General features: G+C 44.3%; 1 protein-coding gene and 1 pseudogene across 2 annotated transcripts in view; both read right to left on the minus strand.

The window, feature by feature from the left end:
* Nucleotides 1–13,403, minus strand: part of LOC147891449 (uncharacterized) — a 122,302-nt gene that overhangs the window by 31,701 nt on the left and 77,198 nt on the right. The window lies entirely within an intron of this gene.
* LOC147891450 (uncharacterized) lies at nucleotides 6,670–8,072 on the minus strand (annotated as a pseudogene).

The raw sequence follows: 13,403 nt of genomic DNA on the forward strand, positions 1-13,403 counted from the left end.
CCGCGGTCAATGCCCCGAGCACCCGCACTATAACTCCACATGCTCCGTTTCAGCCACATGCTGATTTAGTACCTCCACAGGGAGTGGAAGATGTGGCTTGATGTTGCTTTGCCTGGCAAAAGTCATAGTACAGCAAGGCACGAAGGGAGGGCTCTTTCTATTGAATCAGCTTATGCAGGTACTCTTCTTGATGAGGAAGAGCTTGATACTTTTGAAGAGGATAAGGACAATGTGCATTGGATGCATGCCATGAAAGATGAGTTGCAGTCTATTGAGAAAAATCAGACCTAGAATCTTGTGGATTTGCCACCATGAAAGAATGCCATAGGTACCAGATGGGTTTTCAAAGTAAAAAGAAAGTCAGATGGATCAATTGACAGGTACAAGGCACAACTAGTTGCAAAAGTCTATGCTCAGAAGAAGGGCATTGATTATGAGGAGATATTTGCTCCTACTTCCAAGATGACCCCTATCAGATCAGTTATTGCTATGGCTGCACATTTTGATTGGGATGTTCATCAGTCGGACATAAAAACAAATTTTCTTAATGGAGACTTGTTGGAAGACGTTTATGTCAAACAACCTCCTGGCTTTGAAATTTCGGGTAGTGCACATAAAGTTTGCAAGCTGAATAAAGCTTTGTATGGGCTGAAACAAGCCCCACGTGCATGGTACTCCAAGATTGATGCCTTCTGACAAGCAAGGGGCTTCATATCAGTCCAACTGAAAGTACCCTCTACATCAAGAAGGATGGGGGGGATATTTTGGTCATCATTCTTTATGTAAATGACATGCTGCTCACAGGGTCACATGAAGAAAAAATTGCAGGTTTCAAAGCTAAATTGAAAGCTACATTTGACATGTCAGATTTGGGCATGTTATATTTTTATTTGGGGATCCACTTTATATAAGAGAGGCTTGGCATTATTATCTCTCAATCCAAGTATGTGCAAAAGCTCTTGGATCGGTTCAACATGCAAGATTGCAAGCCTACAACCACTCCCATTGAGCCAGGGCTGAAGCATACTATGTATGATGTAGGTGAATCAATAAAGATGCCACACTCTACAACCAGGCTGTAGGATGCCTCATTTTTTTGTACAATACACGGTTCGATATTCAATTTGCAGTATCACAAGTGAGCAGATATATGCACAGCCCAAAGACAACACATTGGCAAGCTATAAAACACATCTTCCGTTACTTGCAAGGCTCAAAGTCTTTGGCTTGATGTTTCCCAGGGGGGTGACTTGCAGAGCATGCTTACAGTGACTCAGATTGGGCTAGATATTATAACACTAGGCAGTCCACAAGTGGTAATTGTTTCTTTTTGGGACATGCTTGCGTTTCTTGGCTAAGTAAGAAACAATCTATTATGGCTACTTCCTCATGTGAAGCTGAGTACAGGGCAGCTTTCACATCAATAGTTGAATGTGTGTGGCTACGTCGCTTATTTGCTAATCTTCATTTATCATTGGAGGGTACTTCTCCAATTCTCACTGATAGTCAGAGTGCTATAGCAGTTGCAAAAAATCATGTGTTTCATGCTCGCACGAAGCACATTGAGGTTCATTATCATAATGTCAGAGAGAAGTTGCATGCAAGGGAGATCGGTATGATCTATGTCTCCACACATGACAATGTTGCAGACATCTTCACCAAAGCACTTCCACATGAGAAGTTTGAGGCATTTCCCACTAATTTTGCAATGCCCTGAACTTATCTCCTTTTGGTGATTGATCCTTTCCTTGTACATCATCACATCGGCACTACAGGGGGGTGTTGAAATTATCGTCATAATCCATGGCAGTGATCAATGTATGGTCAATAAGTGAGTTGGGGGCACTTTTCCCTCATTAGAGGTTTCCCCCCCTAACCACGGTTAGAATCCCTAACTACAGTTAGTGGATAGGATAAGGCTTTGTCACTTAGACAAAACCTTCTCCTTTGTATGTTCTTTCTATCTTTTATTTAGTACGTTTTGTGTGGCTAGCTCTTTATCTCTTGCTTTCCTTCACTAACTGCCTACAACTAGGCCTACAAGGCACATACCAAGGAATGAATGGCACCTATGGATAGCCCATAGAATGGCCTACAATGCCCTGCAGGCCCTTTTGTTGGAATCATGGTTATCTTCCTCGCCTCTTCCTTCAGATTGAGGTGTTGGTTCATAAGTCCCCACCTAGTTACTTTACAAAACTTGGACCTGTTGAGCTAAGGAGTACTCAATTCACGCAGCTTAGGAGGAAGAGCAAGGCCATAACTTGCCATAATGGCTGGCGGACTCAATGGACTACAGATAAGCAAGTACTCAACAAGAAAAAACACAAAGTAAGGGACCTATGCCTCGATGTGCTTTTGAATGACGTAGACAAAGGAATGTACATATATATCTACATGAATCCGGAAACATGCCCAAACTCTCCTTTAAAAACACAACACAATGTGCAGTTTCAATCTCATCATAGTCAGCACGCATACCAAGGACTAGATATTATGACATCCCCACTGATGTCATCAGCGCCCAACAGTGGGTGTAGACCATAGTATAAACATATGCTCTCACATATACAAAGGTCTTTGTACTGAGTTTCTGTCGGCTTTTCAAAGGTGAAGGGCAAACTCAGCCGTGACAAAGGCTAGCACTAAAGGAGAAAGATAATAAAAAAGAAGTCCACAATATGGCAGAAGCAGATGTGTACCTGTCACAAAGTGTATGTGTTGCAAATAGACTTCCAAAGGCAGCACGAGGCCTTCCAAGGCAACACGGGGCCTTTCCACAATTCCAAGGAACCAAAGAAAGGACTATTTTACTGGAAATAAAAGAAGTCAATGCTGACCAAGTAATTTTGACCAAAATTACAGCAAGAAAAAAGGCTCCAAACTTGAGGACAGGTAGTCACCCTTGTAGGAGACATGTAATGGACAGCAAATGGCAACTGAGGGCGCCCAAAGAAGCTGGAATGTGGAATTACAGCAAGAGGAAATGCTCCACAGCAATCAAGAGTTTGTGTGGAGGTTCCCACAAGTGAAGGCCAGCAGGAGAAGGCCTCAAAATGAGTGCAGCAGCAGCAGCCAGAGGTGACAAGCTCGCAGCCCGAAGTGAAGACCGGCAAATGAGAGCAAGGAGGCTGCAAAAGAGAACTCCGAAATGCAGCAGCAGGCTCCAAATGTCCAAGTCAGCTGCTGCAGGGCTCCGAAATGCAGTAGCAGGCTCCATGTGTGTAAGGCGGCTAATGTAGGTGCTCCGTACTGTAGCAGCAGGTCCCAAAATGTCCAATTCGGCTGTTTTAGGGCTGCTGTAGGCCTTGGAACAGCTCGGGGATAGCTTATGGAGCTTCAAAATGCTGAACCAGGGCAAAATGCAGCCAAAATGCAGCTTTGGAGCACTCGGCTATGTATCAGCAGCACCAGAAAGGTGTTTTTTAGTGACAAAAGTGCTTGGAGAGGCCTCGGATCGTCACATGTGCAGCCGCACCTCGAAATGCATGCAGACCAGCAGACGAACAAGCTGCCAAACAGCCAAAATGGAGAGCTAGAGGGCTCAGGGTGGCTGGAAATGGCTGAGGGGAGAGGCCCTACCCTGCTCTGATACCAACTTACAGCTAGGGAAATCAATGGAAGCAATGGAGGTGACGGCAATGGAAAGAAACCGTACTACTGTAATGAATTGCTGCTGCAATCAATGAATGAGTAAAAAGTACACCCAATATGACAAAACCCTAGGATAGGGTGTCCTAGAAGTACTAAGTGTACTAACTGGTACACGTACTAGCTGTACCATGTGTCCTAACTGTCTATAGCTAGGCCTACAAGGCACATACCAAGGAATGAGTGGCACCTATGGATAGCCCATAGAATTGCCTACAAAACAGTGAGTAATCACTGCTGCAGCTATCCAAAATCATCCACTGGTGCATGCTGAGCTGCAGCAAGGTTGGTGGTGGGGCAGTAGGTAGAGTAGACAATTCTCAGCAGCTCTTGATACCGGCCTCAAGGCCAACAAGAGGGCGTAAAGACAACTAACCAGCCAAAGCACACTATAATATTCAGCAAGTAACTCAAACACAAACTGGGGGAGCTAGAGTGCTCCTGCTCAATAACAAGGACACAAATTGGCCCCAAACCCTCGGCGCCCCTTTCGGTATTTCTTTATTAATTGGAAAGTCCAGCAAATATATTACACAATGAACTCAATCTCACTTGCATTCAGTGCTCTTCCCACTCTAAGTAGGCATCAGTATCTCAAACATTAGCCTTGATGGGCCCTGCTCTCACATCCCAATGACAATAGGCATCCATTTCAGTGCAAACACCTACATAAAACTTCGCAGCTGTTGCTAGCAGCCCACAGCCCATGCGGGGTCACACAACTCCCCAGACTACTCGACTGACTCACTAGAGTACCCAAGCAACGGTTGAACGCATAGTTAGCCTGCCCACAATCCTTAGAAGCATGAACATGCTCTGCAAGCATCCACAGTGAGCCACCCTTGCCCACAAGTCACTCCAAAAACAACTCACAGCTCAAGGTAATCACAATGGGGCATGTGAGAAATCTTAACCAGCTCGGAGTACGAACCAAGCTCATTCATGACCTAATGCATACCCATTTGGAAGTACACTTTCCATCTTGCCTCACAAGTAGCTGTCCGTACAGCCAAGATTCTCTTGGCCATCTATCTGCTGAGATCAAAGAGAAAGAAAGCTTGTTTACTCAGCCAGCATCAATAGGGGATTACAACAAGAAAATAACCAGCCACCACTGAGAAGACTTCTCGTGACAAGAGCTCCAATGAGACCAGCCAGCCCTTCCCTGTCCATTTGCAGCTAGGTAGGGAAGACAATCCCTGTGTGGCCAGCCCCGCTCTCAGCCCTGAGCATCAACCCATTCCCACTGTACACAAACAAGACCTAGTTCCGTACACAGTCCGTGAGCGACAGTTCGTACATATAGTCAGTACACAAGCGTCCGTACAACATGCACTTGCAGTTCCATACACACACTACTGCCCGTACATACACTCCGTACACAGGCATCCGCACCCACAGCCAGCAATATCTTGACTCCACCTTCACGTGATGACTCCCAGCCTGCGCCTTAGCTCCCGTACGAAAATCCTCTTGCCCAGCTCTCCGAGCTCACGCTAACCCGCGTACGGGATCTCTCCCATGCCTATGCCAAAAATCACATGAAATTTCCAGGTGATTCCAGCCAGTCCCGGTGGCAAGCACATAGCCTTAGTCTTTTTAGTAGGTGCCACGTGGCACCTACGTTTCATTTTTTCCCCATGCCCCTCTAGTGGGGCACTTTTTAAGCTCAAACCAATGGCCAACCTAAATTATCTAAGGCCTTTGGCCCCTCGTGGGCCTAAACCTCTCATTTACCCCGAAGGCATAATTCCCAGGGGGAAATCTTGCACACCCACGTGACATACCCCTCTCTTGAAACATGGCAAGCAACCTCGCTTACTCGTGGATGCTACAAGGATATGCAGTAACTGAAATACATGTGAATATACCATCATGAAAGCATGTATTACCATTTGAGACAACATATATGATTGTTCCAAACCTAGGATTGCAATCCATATAAACTGCAAAAACCATCTCATAGTGACTAGTACACTGATCATAGAAGTCCCAATGCAAATATACTGTCAGCAAGTAGTACCGGTTTCATGGTCCCGGCAACGGATCTAAAACCCAAAAACAAGCAGAGCTTCTCTAGAGCTTTTGGGCACCAACTCTCGGAATCCAAATCACAGCAGAAGGATGCTTCAGGAACAAAATCGCAGCAATTGGGCAGCCCACAGATGGTCAGGCAACAAATCGCAATACTTGTACGACCTTGGATGAAATCGCAATACTTAGAGCAGGGTGCCGAGCGCTGGAAACTCCTTGGAAAACGTGATGAAGCTATGGTAATCAAATTGCCAACAAGATAGAGTGCTGGGAGAGAAGAGATAGGAACATCACACAGCATTAGTGCCCAGAAATAAGGCCAGGACCCCCCCAAAGGTCTTTATTGCAATAGAATAAGGCTTTGTACAACTGGCTCTCACAAGAGCATGGGACTAAGTACAATTTTTATGATCTAGATCTAAGAGGCTCTTCTTTTATAGGCTTAGCCTCCAACCCAAAAGCAAGAGGTTTCTAGTAAGCTGGGGCTAGCTTTTTAGCTTTTTTCAGGCCTAAATTAGGCATAGTTTTCTCAAAAAGACAAGCTTTTCCTAAATTCAGCTTTAGGAAGCTTTTCTTGGAAATTGCGCTGGAAAATCTGGCTTATTTGGCCTTGTGGGGTCCTCCATAAAGTAGGTGCCGACCTCTAGGTGCACTTTGCCTTATAGGTCCTGCTTTTTGGGCACTTTTCCCTTCATTCAAGGGCCTTTTTCAACTCCTCTTCGTCCTACATATTGCCACAAACAAATACCAACACTTTAGCCAATTAAAGGTTAGTCTAATGCATGCATTCTAGTTCTTGGACTATTTCTAGTCCCTTGTGGGCGTCCCCATAGTTCTCTTTTTACCAATGCAAAGCAAAAGTAAAAACAATAAATCTTATTCTTGGTTGACCAACTTCAACATTCTTTGACCAGAGTCGATTCTTTTTAAGAATTATTCCTTATTTCTTACGAGAAGCCCCAAATGGTGACATCCCCTCGGCTTCTAAATAGTTGTCCTCAACAGAAAAGCTTCTTGATACAACTGTAAATCTTAAGGATACTCCACAAAGAATTCCTCATCTACCCACTTGGCATCAAGAGCCGGATAGTTCTTAAACTTGACAGGGTATCTGCGGATGACATTGCCTTTGGGCCCTTTCTTTTCTGTGTGGTATACAATTTGTTCTGGTTGGAGGATCTCTTCCATCTCTTCCACCTCTAGTGGCTCTTCTTGAACTGGTTCTGTAGGTTCTGGTCCTTGGTACTTATTGAGAAGACTCACATGAAAAACATTGTGAATCTTCCAAGTCTCGGGTAATTTTAGTCAATACACGACTTCTTTTATGGGCTCGATATTCCGAAATGGTCCATAATATCTAGGAGACAGCTTTGGGTATACTTTTAACTTCCCTTTCATCTTTCTTAAACGTGCTTTTTCAAACTCGAGTAACACCCAGTCTCCTTCTTGAAGATTCATATCTCTCCTATGCTTATCTGCAGCCTTCTTTTGCTTCTATTGGGATCTTTCGATTGCTATCCGAACTTGGAAAAAAGTTGTGTCCAAGTCTCGAACATATTGATCAGCTGTAAATATCTCATCCTTTGTTCTGAGGATAGGTGGCAAAATCACCTTTCCATAAATGACTTCGAATGGGGCTTTTCCTGTGGAGCTGTGTATAGTATTATTGTATGTAAATTCCACAAGAGGAAGATACCTTTCCCATTCGGCTTGCTGTTCAGACACATAACACTTTAGAAGATCTAATATCATAGAATTGGCATTTTCACTTTGTCTATCCGTCTAAGGGTAAAAAGAAGATGAGAAATCCAGCTTCGGACCCATGTTATCAAACAATGCTCACTAGAATAAACTAGTCATCCTGCGGTCTTGATCGCTGACGATCGACTTAGGCATCCCATGATGCTTGAAGATCTGTGCTAGAAACAGTCTTGCCATGTGGTCTGCCTTAATGGTTTTTCTTATTGGAATGAAGTGGACTTGCTTACTGAACCTGTCAATTATGGTCCATATCCCATCATTCCCATATTTGGATCTAGGAACGTTAAAGATGAAGTACACAGCAATACTCTCCCATGGTCCATGTAGTATGGGCAATGGCATTAGAAGTCCTGGGGTCTTGTGCCGATCATACTTCATCTTTTGGCACGTGAGACATTCTGTTACAAACTTGTATATATCCTTCCGTATTCCTGGTCAAAAGAAATATCTTTTAATGGCTTACGTAGTAGAAGAGATACCTCGATGTCCTGCTCTCATATCTTGAGTTACACAGAGGTGATCATCCTTCATGAGGAAACCATCTTTCAATGAGTACTGACTAGCCCCTGCTGAATATTCCTCATAATTTCTCCAAAATCTGGATCTTGAAGATAGAGTTCTTTCATGGCCTCGAGGTCCCTATGATGAGAGCTATGGTAACATTGTTCACACGGGGCCTTCTAGATAAGGCATCTGCTACCCTTTTCCTAGCTCCTGGAGTATAAACACTCTGGAAATAGAACATGGACAGAAATTTGCCCACTTCATCTGCTTTTCGGAGATCTTTGTTTGGGTCAAGAAATACTTGAGGCTCTGACGGTCGGTCTTGACTGTAAAGTCAGCTCCAAGAAGGTAATGCTTCCATATGGTTAAAGCATGAATGACTGCCGCTAGCATCTCTTTTTCGAACACACCCATAAGTCTTTCTGCGCCTTCTGCTCTCATAATCTATCACTCGACCATCCTGATGAAGGGCAGCTCCTACACACTCTCCACATGCATCACAATCCACATCAAACTGCTTGTATAGATCTGGAACAACTAGAATCGGCTCGGTTGTTAACTTCTCTTTAAGAGTATTAAAAGCTGTTCTTTGCCGTTCTCCCCATCTGAAAACTACTGATTTCTTGGTTGAATCATGTAACGGGGATGCTATATCAGCAAAGTGTCTCATGAAGCTTCTGTAATAGGAGCAAAGACGAGGAAACTATGCACTTCATGTACCGAGGTAAGCTCTGGCCATTCTTGTATAGCTTTTATCTTTGCTGGATCCATTTGAATCCCTTCTTTGGAGATAATGTGCCCAAGGTAGTGAATCTCATCAAGGAAAAACTCACTCTTCTAGCCATCTACAAAAGGCTTGTGATTTCGAAGTTCCTGGAGCATGATGGCCAAGTGCTCCTTTATCTCTGAAAAAACCAGGATGTCATTGAAGAAAGTACCTGTGAAATGTCTGTACGGTCTGTAGGTCCTGGAGGATGGCAGCAACCTCAGGGTCTGAAAGGCATTCTTCTTGGATTCCATGAATCCATTCCTTGTATATCGTCAGTGATACAGCTTAGGGCACATGCCCACATCCTAGATAGAGAATTTGCCACAATGTTATCCTTCCCTGCTTTATATTCAGTGTCAAAATCATAGTTTTGAATGATAGAAAGCCACCTCCTTTGCTTGGGAGAGAGATCAGTCCGGGACAGAAAATACTTGAGGGTTCTATGGTCAGTCCTCACCTTGAAATGGCTGCCATACACATAATGATGCCACTTTTGGTCATATATGTGAAAATTGAGCTCATTCGCATCCAACTTCCTACTCTCAGAGGCAACTACTCCATGGGACTGCTTAAGGACTGCACCAATGCCTCTCCCACCAGCATCTGCCTCAATGGTGAAGGGTAGGGAGAAATCAGGGCATACCAATATGGGTACTGAGGAGAGGGCAACCTTCAATTGCTGGAAGCTCTTTTCTGCCTCTGATGTCCATACAAAGGAGTCTTTCTTTAGCAGGTCAGTGAGAGGGGCAGCTATCTCAGCAAAGTGCCTAATGAATCTCCTATAAGAGGAGGCAAGACCAAGAAAGCCTCTCCTATGTGACAGTTGCAAGCTGTGGCCCTTCCATAATGCATTTCATCTTCTTGGGATCAACCCTTATTCCTTTGTTTCCCACAATGTAACCAAATCTTCCACCTCATTTGCCATGAAGGTACACTTGCTTGGCTTAGCATAGAGCTGGTGGGTTCTCAAAACCTCCAAAGTCTACTTCACATAAGAGAGATGGTCTTCCTTTGACTTGCTGTAGATGAGGATATCACCAAAGAATACCAAGGAAAACTTATAGAGGTAAGGCTGCAAAATTTTGTTCATGAGGGCCTGAAAAGTAGCTGCAGCATTGGTGAGGCCAAATGCCATCACCCTAAACTGGTACAATCCCCTTTCAGTTCTGAAGGCTGTATTAGGCTCATCCTCCTCCCTCATCCTAATCTGACGATACTCTGACCTGGAATTGGATGGGATCCTTGTTCCAGAGCAGATTTTGGCTTATAAGGAAAGGAAGATCAGAGGTAGAGTTTCCCGCTGCCACTACTTGACCTCGAGGGGAGTTCTTTTACGATTGTGCATGACACTAGGTGGAAAACATGGTTTGTGGTTGGAAGAGGGTGATCTGGCAGATACACCTCAGTTATTACAGCTCTATCTAAATGCTTTCCAGCTTGAGCCGACTTTGGTTGTGGCTCCTTCAGGCTCAGCAGGAGCATTGCCTGAAGCTCAAGAGAGGGGTAGTACCTCTGTCTCTATGTTACAGACAGGCTCACATCTCTAGAGGTCGCTTGGTGACATTGTTTGTTTCACCTGAGGTACTGCTTGCTGATAGTATATCTGCCTTGGGACTTCTATATTCAGTGTACTAGTCACTATGAGTGGGTTTTTGCAGTTTATATGGATTGCTATCCTAGGTTCTGAACAATCATATATGCTGTCTTCAATGGTAATACATGCTTTCATGATGGTATATTCAAATGTATTTCAGTTACTACATATCCTTGTAACATCCAGATGCAATTGAGGTCGCTTGCCATGTTTCAAGAGAGGGGCATGTCACGAGGGCGTGAGTTTTGATACTCACATGTGGCCTCAACCCCGGTAATCAAGTGGCGAGGTCACAAGATGTGGGTGTGCAAGTTCCCCCTAGGCAATTGTTCCTTGGGGGCAACTGAAAGGTTTAGGGCCAAGAGGGGCCCAAAAACCTTAGGCCTTTTAAGTTGGTCATTGGTGGGCTTTTAAAAAGGCCCCACTAGAAGGGGGCCTAGGGGCAAATGAGGCCCTTGGGAGCAACCCAAGGCATGGCCTGCCACGTGGCAAGCCCATGTAGACCTTTTTGGAAAGGAAGCCCAAGGAAGGCCTTGGGCAAAGAAGGATGGCGACGTAAGCTTACGCGGAGGAAAAAAAGAAGGCAGACCGTGCAAGGTGATGCCGTGAACAGGAGGCTGGCATAGCTCTCTCTTCAGGAAGGAAACTCTGGCATCATTTCTTGCTGCAAACATACTCTCTAATATCTCCCAAGCTGCCTTTGAGGTCTTGCATGACCGATAGAGCTTGTGCATCCCTAGAATCCCATCTTTTCTGCTCTGCTGTGGAAGCCACTGGAGCAACAGCTGCTCCAATTACTTGTGCTGCATTTTGATCTCTACCCCTGCCTCCAGCTGTAGGAGTGACAGGTGTAGCCACAAAATCTGGCCTTGCTTCATCTCCATTGACATAATCCCAAAGATGTCTGCCAACCAAGATGTTGCGAACCATAAAACTCCACAAGGGGTAGTTGGTGCCATCCAACTTATCCTCCTGTGTGAGGAATCTAAACACCTCATTGGGGTTGTTTTGAGCCATTTTTGTCAGATAAACTCAAAAAACACAGCAAACTGAACAAGTAGAATCCCTTCCTGGGATGTAAAATGCACAACCAAAGTCTGCCACCTCCCAAGGGTCCCACTGCAAAGATCTGATGGGGACACCTCCATAGAGCTAAAGTCTCCATGAAACCAAGGCCAGAAGAAGTGGGTCGGGATCCACGTAGCACTGTGAATTTGTACCATGCTCCATTTAGCCTGCAATCCTGACCGACTGGAAGGAACCTCTTGAAGGATATCATCTGAAGATATGTGTATCCTCCCTCCCGACTCAACATCCAAAACAAGGGCATCCTCATGTGCATCCCGCACTCGTGGCAATGTGTGTGGGTGTTCTTCTTAAAATAATGGCTATTTGAAATTCTAAGTTTATTGAGTAATTTAGCTGGAAATTGTGCTTCCAAATAAGCACGATCTTACACTTAATCCATCTAACTAGTACATATATGCTTCCTCCTTTATATCACTTTTAATCATTGTGGTTTTTAGATAAGAACTACTATTTATCTGTTAGTAGTTTGCTTGGCTTTGGTACAAAGGTCTCGTCATAGTCTATGCCTTCCTTCTGGGCATAACCAATTGGAACAAACCTAGATTTATACTTTTCTACGCTTCCATTACTTTTTTATTTTAATAAAATAGAACCAATTATTTTCTATGAAAGTTTTACCTAGTGGTAAATCTAAGACTTATTTTGCACGATACTATCATACTCCTCTTTCGTGGCTTCTTGGCATTTGGGATTATCCTTGGCATTCTCATATCTTTATCGCTCATATATGTCTTCAATTGTTGTCATTAAAGCATAACTTACATTGAGCCTGTCAGGTGTCTCTATCACCCTAGTAGATATTAGGAGTCCTTCCTTACTTATTGAAAGTTGATTTATGAAGGAAACATGGTGGAGAGAGAGAGAGAGAGAGGCTAGGGTGAGAGGCAATGAAGACATAATGGAAGGCTTTCATTCATTCATCCAACATGATGTGACAAGTGAAGGGCAAGCCTTTATAGAGTAGGCGCACACACTCTAGTACCAAGTGCATATGGGATAACTCCCAAGGTGACACTTGACACTCACACATAAACCACTACTAGATCTCCTAGTACAACACATCACACACACTCTTTGGCGAAACACCCCCCTTCATAGCAAAGACTGTAAGATCCAACACGTAAAAAGGAGTAGACCGATCCCCCCTCCACCGCAATACTATAAAGAGCAAGTCCAATTATCCAACACCTCTTGTGTGATAGTAACTTCTCAGTCAGCTTGTGACCAGCAAGGGTAGACCATCACTCGTCACCCTCCTTACTCTAAACTGGGTGGTCAATACAATCATACCAAAGTAAAAGACAATACAATCATTTATGGGGGACAACCCAGGGCCATAGACATTCATTTTAGAGGGACTACTCAAGGTTGAGAACCTTTATTAACTCAACACAAAAAAACTAGTAGCACTAAACATCATCTATCACATCAAAGAGGATAGATCATCCAATATAGCAAACAAAGCTTGCTCCTCAGGTCCAGTAGATGTGGCGAAAAGATTCTAGAGCTTGTCCCATGTCCCATTGGGTGAACTATTGAGATCAAGATGATGAAGTAGATTGTCAGCCAGTCTCAAACTAATAAGCGCCAGTGCCTTGTAATTGTTCTCATCCCAAGCTGTGACTTGTGTTGATTGGTCTTTACCACGATGGCGAGGCTCCATGTGAGCAAGGCGGGTAGCAAATTGAGGTGACAAACTCACAGCACCAGATGCCGATTTAGGGCTTCGAAATCTGCAAGTCGGCTAATGTAGGTGGCTGGTTGACAACTGCAGGTGCTCCAACTGTGAATTCTAATCAAAACGCAATAAGAAGATGCCCGAAATACAGAACCGAACCAGAAAGGGAGCACTTGTGGCCACTATAACTGCTCGAAATGCTGCAACAGGTCACCAATCTGGAAGTCGAGCTAAAGACCTAAAAACAGCTCAAAGCTGCCTTCAAACACCTCGAACTGCTGCAAAAAATGCTCATAGGTAGTCCGCTATTCAGCAACAGCACA

Source organism: Dipteris shenzhenensis, chromosome 18 (assembly GCF_047967505.1).
Source record: "Dipteris shenzhenensis isolate YYH24624 ecotype China chromosome 18, Dip_SZ_1.0, whole genome shotgun sequence".
Taxonomy (NCBI): domain Eukaryota; kingdom Viridiplantae; phylum Streptophyta; class Polypodiopsida; order Gleicheniales; family Dipteridaceae; genus Dipteris; species Dipteris shenzhenensis.